Below are 10,950 nucleotides of genomic sequence, written 5' to 3'. Positions count from 1 at the left end.
TGCCCTTATTAAAGGAGACCTCTTGACTCACTGTAAAGAACTCACAAAGACCTTAAAAGCTAACTTGTGGAACAATCTTTTCACAGTACATTCTCGGGAGACAAAGATCTACATCAACATAACCTTCAGCTTAATGACTGTGTATGTTCCTTAAGGATGCCCTTTGACCTCATTGGAAGGGACACTATCAGGTGTTGTTAACTAATCCTTATGCAGCTAAACTCAAAGGCATTGATCCATGGATTCATGTTTCTCCTTTAAAGAAGACCCCTGCACTTGTCTGGACCTCCCAGCCTACCAAAGTCCTCAAATTGAAGTTATCCAAAAAAACCTCATGACTGATGGCCAACATGGATGTGGAGCAGATAACATATGTAGTGGACGGCTATCCCAAGATTTGGGACCAGGCTAGTTTTTATTAGACAATGGGCTTTCTTGGTAAAGTTGAAATTCTAGGCATTGCTTTCTTGCTTATAGGTATTTGCATAATAATAGCTCTTCTGTATACTGTTGGAATGATAACATTTTAAGAAGACCATACCCTTGATGGTTCCCACTTCCCTATGCTCCTCCTTGTCTGGATTGTTTTTGAGATGTTTTTATGCCATCCTCATGTTTCTGAATGGATCTATCAAAACAAAGTCTGGATGGAAGACTGAACTGAAATCATCTGGGCATGGCCTTGGGATCTTGCCCTGATTTTCACTCTCCCTAGCTATGTTCTCTCTATAATCAGTCCACCTCCCTGGCAGAATAATGCTATCATAAGACTCTCTTGGTCCCTTGCATCCACAGGAAATTTATCCAATTGCTGGATATGCCATTCCCCTCCTGGGGTGGTCTTTTCCAGGAATATTGATCCAATCATCATCCCTATTACTAATTTTTTCAACGCACCAAATTATACCATATACTGTGATAGACATGCTTTTGGAATAGCTTACTGAGTCCAAATCTTCTCCCATGAGGGTATCACCCCACCCCTTGCTTTTTCTCGACTCTTTCTATAATGGTCCGTATTTGTAACTGTTGACCTACCAATTCTACAGACAATGCCACAACTCTATTCACCTTCCCAGCCCCCACTGCTTACTTAGATGTTGTCTGTAAAAATGTTACTTTCAAATCAACCCCTTTATGTCAAAAGAGAGGCACTACATGAAGTATATATAAACAAGGCAAGCCAACACCCCTGCCAATTTGCCAAATGAACTCTACTGCTGATCCACAGACCCTTCCTAACACCAACCCTTGGTTCTCATCTATTCTTGCTTTCTTACCTACTAACCAGTCTTTGAACATTTTTAACCTGTCTGGGATTATATGTGCCCCGAATGGACATACCCTTACATGTGGGAAGATTAAAAGATTTTGGCTGTCTTCCTTGGAGGTGACTCATCTAGAGTATGAGAGAGCTGATTTGCAACATTCACTAAATCTGGAGTGGACATAGTTTCCCTTCTATCCTGGTCCTTTTTACTAGAAGGGAAAGGTCCTGGTTCAGCCCATTAATAAACACAGAGTTAAAGGCTACCCGGGTGGAATCAACATCTGAAGGAAGACCAGAATCTGAAGCCTACTGTAATATTCATGAACAGGTTCATCAGAGTTTTGTGTGCAAGCCTGAATTTTGTTCCCATCAACAGGCTTTGGAAAAGCCATAGCATGCTTGACGAAATTGCTTAGCAATTGCCCGAGTCTCATCATATGATAAGTTAGTGCGCTGGTCTCCCAGCTGTAATTCTAGAGACCTTTCAGGACTTTCCCAATTAGCAGTTTTCATCCAATGCTGGGCCTGGCCTTCACCAACGAGCCTATGAACTAGCTGATACAGTCAGAGAAACTAGTTTCATAAGTTTGAATTAAATTCCTCAGCAAATCTGTGAGGATCTTCAGTTATTTTGGGAAAATCTTTGACTGTGGCTCACAGTTCAACTTTAGCCCAGGGAGTATAAGAAATTAAGAGTTTAGCCACTGGATCCTCAGAAGGCTTAATTTTAAAGAGACAGGTTCTGACAAGTGCAGAGGAAAAGGGAGTGGGGAGAGTTTCAGAGAAAAGGGAAAGTTTGGTGGGAGAATTAGTGTGAGCGATTTGAGGGTATAGGCATAGGCATTGTAGAAGGGAAGGAAGAAGACAGTGCCAGAGGCAGAGCCTGAGACAAGGAAGCCAAAGAAGAAGAGTCTGAGGATTTGTGATCCATTTTCTTTCTTTAATTGTTTGCTTGCCTCAGTTAATCTTAAAATCTTATTTTGCAGAGAGGCAATTTGAGATGCCTAATAATGTTGGGAAGCCTCCAAATGCCAGTTGAAATAAACATTCTGCTCAGTTCTGGAAAGTGAGCTATTGCAGTCCAATTTGGTTGCAAGGAAATTAAGTTTGTAGGTTTCAAAATTTGCCCATAATGGCCACTGATATTCTAAATTGCTTTTGGTCAAGTGGGTCCATTTAGTTAGAAATGCACTTGAGGAAGAACCTTGGTTTTCGAACATAAAACTGACCAGAGTTCCTATAGGGGGGCACCCTCAAAATACTTAGATAACTGGGATCTCATTTCTCAGAGGCTTTTCCCTCTAGAGTAAGGAACAATTTTCAAACAGCTTAAAGCACAAACAGCACAATTTAAACAGCTTGCAAGCCAATCCCAGCCAGTCTTAAGGAGACAGCTTGGTCTTGGAGGAAACAGACCAAAGGCAGCCCCTTCCCAAAGGAACTGGGCCGAAGGCATTTTCAGCCAGCTTCGGTTGAAGTAGTCTGATTTTAAGATCAGACCAAAGTGCCAAACAAGTATTCACATAGAGAATAAGGCTTTAACCAGAAAGATGAAAGCTTTCAATAGATCCTGAATAAAGGAGAGTTTCAAACACAAGGGGGTGTGAGCTTGGATCCAGGAGAAATATGTACCTTCAAACTCTAGGGTCCATGAGAAAAGCAGTAAGCCACTCTGGGCTCAATTGTGGATACCACACCTATTTGCTCAGCAGCCCCGGAACCATCGGGAGTCTTCTCTGGTCCCTGTTCGGGCCACCAAAATGTTGACCTGAAACAAATAGACTGCTAGATATTTCTCCAGCAAAGATGGGTTTATTCGGGACCAACAAAGAATTGCATTTCAGTGTCCACAACCACAGTGAGCTACAGGCTAGTCCCCAAACAGCAAGGGAAGGAGAACTCTTTTATAGAGAGGAAAAGGAAGTTGGGAGGGGTGTAGTAAACAAAAAGCCCGTGGTTTTCTATTGGCTGAGCCCTTGCTAGGAAAGAGGAGTCTTTTTTCTGTTGGGCTCTGCTATCCTCCCAGAGCCTGAGAGCTCCCCCATTCTGGTCTCCCAACTCTACTTGAGGTTTCTTTTATTAATTTTTTATAGTATGCGTCCCTCCTCCTAGCAGTTCCTGTATTTCTGGACCTGGAGCCGACTGAGAATGTAGCGTCATTTTCCATCAGCTCTCTGCAGAAATTCTTCAGCAGGAACATTTCTGATTTTTTTCAGAGTGGGGAGTACCACAGGATCAGAAATCCACACATGAGCAGGTCAATGAATGTTTTACACTGTTTGACATTGGGGAAAGGTAACCTCAGATTTAAAAAATACAATGTTTTACCAGAAATGCAAATTCCTTCAAAAACAGTTTAATCACATTTATTGCATAATAGTAATAATAACTGTCTTAGTTCAGGCTGCTATAACAAATTACTATAAATTGTCTGTCTTAAACAACAGACATTTATTTTCACAGTTCTAGAGGTTGAGAAGTCCACGATTCAGCTGCTGGCAGATTCAGTGTCTGGTGAGGGCAGGCTTCCTGGTTTGCAGATGGCTGTCTTCTTGTTGTATCCTCACATGGTGGAGAGATCATCTCTCTCACATCTATCTTTATAAGGCACTAATCCCATTTATGAGGGTTGCACCCTCATGACCTTATTATCTCCTAAAGACTCTACTTCTGAATACCATCACACTAGGGCTTCAACCTATGAATTTGGTGGGGGGTGGGTGAGTGGGGAATTAAGGGCCACAAACATTCAGTCCATAGCAATAACTAATATTTAAAGAGTGTTTGCTACACACCAGTACTTTGCTAAGTACTTTTAAATACATCATGTTGTATAGTCTTCAGAGTATGAGGTAAGTAAGGGGACTGAGGCTCAGAGAGGTTAAGATATTTCTCCGAGGTCACATTGCTGATAATCAGCAGATCTGGGATTTGAATCCAGACAGTCTCACTGCAGAGTCAGCACTTGGATTCAGAACTGTAGACCTGGGGCTAATCATGATCACACTTGAGCAAACTGATAACGCTGCAATTTCACAGACTGCTTTCTGGGAAATTGTGGAGGATATCAGTCAGGATATCCTTCTTTAACCTACATCTATATCACTGATGGGGCTCTCAGTTTCTACAGCAAGAGTTAAGTAAAAGATAAAATATCTGTGCACTAAGTGGACCCAAGATTTACCCAGAGTTTGACCAGATAATCTGAAATTCCAGGATCATTCTGGGATTCATACACTATCACCAAAATTCCAGGGACAACATGCCCATGGCTAGTAGCCATGGATACTTCTCAGCTCAACCAGTTCCCCTTGAGAGTGAGCCACACTGATAAGGTCTGGGCCGGAAACTTCAGATACACCCTGAGATTTGTGCTTCAAAGTCCATCAAAGAAATTAAAAAACAAAACAAAACAACTCATAGTGTGGTATTTTGTGACAGTTTTTAGTTTGCATCTTCTTCCTTGATCAAATTCTCTGCATGCACATACATTCTTGGATTAGCTGTGTTTTGAGTTCTTCCCTAGATTTTCAGGTTCAGTATATTCAAATGTCACATCTTTGTGTGTGTGGTTTCCCAAGTTTTCTGCATTGAGCGTGACTTATTTGGAGAGGGGTAAGTGTTGGAGCCCCCTGCACTAGAATGTGAGGCCCCCAATGCTAAGAATCATATCTGAGCACCTTACGTATCCTCAGCACCTTGCACAGTGCCTGGCAGCTGGGGGAAATGAATTCAGTGATCATATTATGTCGAGTCCTGAGGAATACTAGAAGATGCAACTGACTTTAAGAGACTTTTCTTGTGCTATTTGGTTTAAAAAACAATTAGCAGTCCTCTTTTCCCAGAACTGGGTTCTGAGAGGTTTCAGCAACTGTAGTCAGGAACCGGATCTTGACAACTCTTGACAACCCTCTCGGTTTTGAGTGTCCATGGCTTTGATCAGCATCCCTCATGTTCTCATGGAAGGTCACTGACGTGTAATCCACATTTTCCAGGCTCCCCCAGCAGGGAGGGGAATAAACCCCTTGACCAGAATGGTGTGACCTTTGGCTCAGGTCCCATCTCCAAAACTCCTGCTCCCAGAATCCTTCCCTTCCTGGATGGCAGGGGGGCAGGGTGGTGCTCACGGATTTGCAGATAGTCCCTTCATTCTTCTTAAGTTTCCCTGACCTCTTTCCTGCTGTTCTGACATTGTCTCTTGGTCACGACTGCTGCTCTTATGTTCACCTCATGTGATCACCTGAGGCAAATTGTATTTTCCAAAAAGGGCCATAGCAATATTTGCAGGTCTACATGCTCTTTCAAAACCTTGAAGATTCTTTCATCAAAAGTTTGGGTCTTACTTCCTCTCCCCTGGAATATGGGTGAGCGTTTGTGGCTGCCTCCATGAATAGAATGTGATGGGAGGGACGCTGCACGACTTATGAGGCTAGGTCATAAAAAGAAATAAAGCTTTTCCCTTCTTCAGTCTTTTGGAACACATATTTTGGGAGCCCTGAGTCAACATGTAGGAAGTCCAGCTATGCTAAAGCTACCATGCTACAGAGACCACATGGGGATAGAGATTCTCAAGGAGCCTCATGGTTCCAGTCTCCAGCTGCTTGAGTCCTCCCAGGATCAATTGCCAGACATGTGAGTAGAGAGCCTTCAAAAGATTCCAGTCCCCAGGTTTTGAGCTGTCCCGGTGGACACCACATGGCACAAAGGAGCTGTCTTAATCAAACCCAGACCATACTGCTGATTTGCAAGAAAAATAAATGTTGCTGTTGCTGTTTTAAGCCACTAAGTTTTGGGGTAATTTGATACATGGCAATAGTAACTGGGACATCACTCTTAGGGCATCATAAGGCTGCTCACCTGGTTTCCCTTTTGTAGCAGCTGCTGAGCAGAATTAGGGGAAGTTCCCTGCTCCCACCAGTGTCAAAATTCCTTTACCAAACCTCCAAACACGGAGACATTTAACTCTTACAATTTGAAGACTTATAGTGTCTTATAATGGCCCTGACAGTATAAAATTTTTATTCAGCTGACTCTTTAGTTTGTTACAGTTACTTCCCCTCAAAATTCAGTGCAAGTCCTCTTGTAATTGTGTTGGGAGACATCAGTTCAAGTGACACCTTGACAGTGTTGCTGCCAAGTCATGCTTTGCCATCAGCGCTGTGGATGAAGCTGGTACATCCAACCCTCTCCCTCCAGGTTAAGTTGCTTCCCCCACCGTAAGCATTGTGCAGGAGTCAAAGCTTGTCTGGTCAGCTTTAAGGTGTCCTGCTTCTCTCCTTGGACTTTTTGGACCCACAAGCATATAAGAGTTGTGAAAACTGTTACTTACACACGCACTAGGTGCTTGGCATTTTAAACTCTCTTCCTGAACGCTCACCACTAATAAAAATATTGAATAGATCAGGACTGAGAACATAGCTCTGTTTTGTGCCAGCAGAGACCACCTCCCTTCCAGGTTGACGTTGATTCATTAATCAACAGCATGGTCAACCATAATTAGTGAGTTATGAATCCAACTATATGCCTCTATTTTGCCCCCAAAGATATAAAGATCTGAATCATCAAATGCCTTGCTGAAAACCTTGTCTATCAATTTTCTGCTGTCCCAGGTTAGTGACCTGTTAGAAGAGGCAGAGGCTTTAATTACCTGACTTGTTCTTAATCATCTGGTCTGGCTCCTCACAATGGTTTCCACAATTGATATTAGATCTCAGGAGCCATCTTTTATTTATTTTTATTTTTTGGCAGAATTATCTCTAAATCAAAATCCAGCCCATGTGGAAGCTACCTTCTCTACATTAGGATTAAGTGAGGCTAAGTGAAGAGGGCAGACACAGTCGAGGTGCATTATTTATTTGAGTTTGCATTGAAAAATATCATTCTTGTTGTTTTAATGAATAACTTAACTTTTAGTGGTAATAACTAGAAAATGACTTAAAAAATAAAACCTCTGGGGCTTCCCTGGTGGCGCAGTGGTTGAGAGTCTGCCTGCCAATGCAGGGGACGCGGGTTCGAGCCCTGGTCTGGGAAGATCCCACATACCGCAGAGCAACTGGGCCTGTGAGCCACAATTGCTGAGCCTGCGCGTCTGGAGCCTGTGCTCCGCAAAAAGAGAGGCCGCGATAATGAGAGGCCCGCGCACCGCGATGAAGAGTGGCCCCCACTTGCCGCAACTGGAGAAAGCCCTCGCACAGAAACGAAGACCAACACAGACATAAATAAATAAATAATAAATAAATTAAAAAAAAAAAAAACCTCTGGAGTCTCAGGGCTGATTTTAAAGCTAGCACAGCACTACTTTAGTACGGTAGTATAAACATCATGCATTGCAGAGGGGAGGAACTAGAAAAAAAATAAACTTTACAAACCTTAGTTAAGCAAAATAGAGATACTAATTTGCTCCTTTTTGCCTATCTGTCCCCAAGCCAGCAATTCCAGTTGTGACTGTCCAATTATTCAATGACCCTGTGAAAGGGGTACTATTATTATTACCATTTTGCAGATGGAGAAGTTAAGGCACAACTTGTAAGTGGTAGAACTGGAATTTGATTCTAAGGAGTTTGATTCTAGAGTATATACATTTAAATAACTATGGTATACAGAGTGAAGTAAGTCAGAAAGAAAAAAAATACCATATGCTAACACATATATAGGGAATCTAAAAAAATAAAAGGTTCTGAAGAACCTAGGGGCAGGACAGGAATAAAGACGCAGACGTGGAGAATGGACTTGAGGACATGGGGAGGGGGAAGGGTAAGCTGGGACGAAGTGAGAGAGTAGCACTGACATATATACACTACCAAATGCAAAACAGATAGCTAGTGGGAATAGAGGAAAATCTTCCTTCCATTTCTAAGAACAACCAATGCAACTTTTCCAATTGGTTTTGTTTCCATATCCTGTTCCCTTTTCCAAAAACAGTGATTTCTGAGCACTAACACCCATCTAGGATTCAGGAATCTGGCAACATAACCAATAGTGAATGCAGCTGAGGACCAGAAATTAAACATAAATAAATGTGTAGCCAAAATATGTTAGAAATCACAACAGCTCAAATTAAAATATATCACCTTCATTATTTCCATTTTGCAGGTGACAAAACTGAGGTTCAGGGAGGTTAACTGTCTTGCCCAGTGTCACAGAACTGAATCCCATCCCAGGCCAACCACCCTTTCTGCTTCATTACATATCTCATTGGAGTGACATTTTTCCTTGCAGGGGTGAAGACACTATTATTTGTTCTCTCACCATAACTACCTAGAATACTTCTTCCACACCATTTACTTTCTCTAAGTAGAAATCATGAATTCATGGTAGTTGAGAGCACATTCTCTGAAGCAGACTGCTTGGCTTCAAATGCCAGACCCACACTAGTAAGCTGTGAGATGTAACTCATTTCCTCATCTGCAGACTGAGGATAACACTCCCTCTTCCATACAAACAACCTCATCCATATAAAGCACTTGAACAGAAACTGGCACATAGTAAGGACTCAATAAATACTTGTTACTCAATGAGTAAGAGAGCAAGTTTTCAGTTCTTCACTTGAAAACTCTGTAACACATAGAAATCTTTGGCTTGAAGGGAACATATATTGACCACTACAACCTCCCAAGCCCATTTCCGGTAGGGAGCTTGCTGCCTTGGGGACCACCACTCCATTTTTGGGCAGCATTAACTTCTGGGAAGGCAGTTGTACCTTAGTGCAAAAAGCTTGGGCTTTAAAGCCTGGTTTTACGATCTTCCTGTCATCTCCACCACACCATCCTGTTACTATGCTTTATTACAAGAAAATCTATGGAACTTTGATACAAGTCTTTCCACATTATAATGTGCTTCAGAGAAAGCACTTAAAGTAAACTGAAGCCCACAAAGAGTCAATGGTAAAAGAATATTCTTTTTTAACTCATTCATTCATGGCCATCTGGACCATGGATAAACAGTAGTGACAAAGCCCCGTGAACATTCTTATTTGTAGCAAAAGCATTATATATGGGGTCTTTCTAGCTAAGAATAGTAACTCTAGTTTGGTATGTGACCAACTCTTCCAAAAATCTTGGAAAAAATCAGCAAGTGCAAAAAATGATCAAGAGCTCTCCTGGGCTAAGATATAGAAGAGAAATGATAATTATTCCTAAGAAATTTTTAACTACAGCAACTCAGTACATAATGAATATTAAATGTACAAAAGTTCATGGAACACACATATGTATTTATATGCTGCATTTGTTTTCTAAGATAGATTTTCAGCATTTCAAATAAGCCTCTGAATTTTGTTCTTTTTCTTCACAAGTGAACACACAGTTGGATCACTCAAGTCCAAATAGTGTCTGGGAGCTTCCCTGGTGGTGCAGTGGTTAAGAATCCGCCTGCCAACGCAGGGGACACGGGTTCAAGCCCTGGTCCAGGAAGATCCCACATGCCGTGGAGCAACTAAGCCCGTGTGCCACAATTACTGAGCCCACGTGCCACAACTGAGCCTGTGTGCCACAACTACTGAAGCGCGCGTGCCTAGAGCCCGTGCGCCACAAGAGAAGCCACCACTATGAGAAGCCCACGCACCGCAACAAAGAGTAGCCCCCGCTCGCCACAACTAGAGAAAGAGCCCACGCACAGCAACGAAGACCCAACACAGCCAAAAATAAAAACAAATAAATAAATTTAAAAAAAATAGTGTCTGATTGAGGTTAAAAGGTGTGCTTGTTCTTTTTTTTTTTTTTAATTTATTTTTGGCTACATTGGGTCTGTGCACGGGCTTTTCTCTAGTTGCGGCGAGCGGGGGCTACTCTTCGTTGTGATGCGCGGGCTTCTCGTTGCGGTGGCTTCTCTTGTTGCAGAGCATGGGCTCTAGGCGTGCGGGCTTCAGTAGTTGTGGCACGCGGGCTCAGTAGTTGTGGCTCGTGTGCTCTAGAGCACAGGCTCAGTAGTTGCGGCCCAAGGGCTTAGTTGCTCCACGGCATGTGGGATCTTCCCAGACCAGGGCTCGAACCCATGTACCCTGCATTGGCAGGAGGATTCTTAACCACTGTGTCACCAGGGAAGTCCCAGTGGGCTTGCTCTTAACTGTTCTAAATGGATGAAATTTCCTCCCCACCACCCTTCCCCTAATTTTTATAAAACAGGGCAAAATAAATGAAAAGGCAATAGCAGCATTGGCTGCTGTATAGCCAAAGGTGGGAATGTTGCTGGAACCATACTGATGGCTAGAAGGCAGCTCCACACACACTCTGCAACAGCAGTTGTTCAACAACACTGAAGCATTCACTAGCTAAAGTAACAAAAAGAGTGTAATTTGACTGTATAATGTAGAAAAGGGAAGGTTACAAAGTCAAATATATTGAAGTCACATACCACCTGAATTAGGTGCCACTTGGAGAAGCAAATGTAATTTGCAACTCTACTACTTCAAATTCATTTTCTAGGGCCAACAATAATCCTAGTTCCTAACACAAGCCAAAGACTTTTCAAACATGAGGTCAACTGAGATTGGATACATGAAAAGTGCTTTCTAAAGTTTCCATGTCAGATTTGATTATTCCCAAATTAAACGAGAGGGAATATACTTTCTCAAGGACAATTAGGTGGTTGTGTGACCTTGTTTCATCTACTCCAATCTCTAATATTCTTCAAGCTCCTTTCTAGAAAGTGCCATGTGTGTTTAATTGGGTATGGGGACTGGA

The sequence above is a fragment of the Balaenoptera acutorostrata genome, chromosome 4 (genome assembly GCF_949987535.1).
Source record: "Balaenoptera acutorostrata chromosome 4, mBalAcu1.1, whole genome shotgun sequence".
Taxonomy (NCBI): Eukaryota; Metazoa; Chordata; class Mammalia; order Artiodactyla; family Balaenopteridae; genus Balaenoptera; species Balaenoptera acutorostrata.
Note: the sequence above shows the minus strand (reverse complement) of the source record.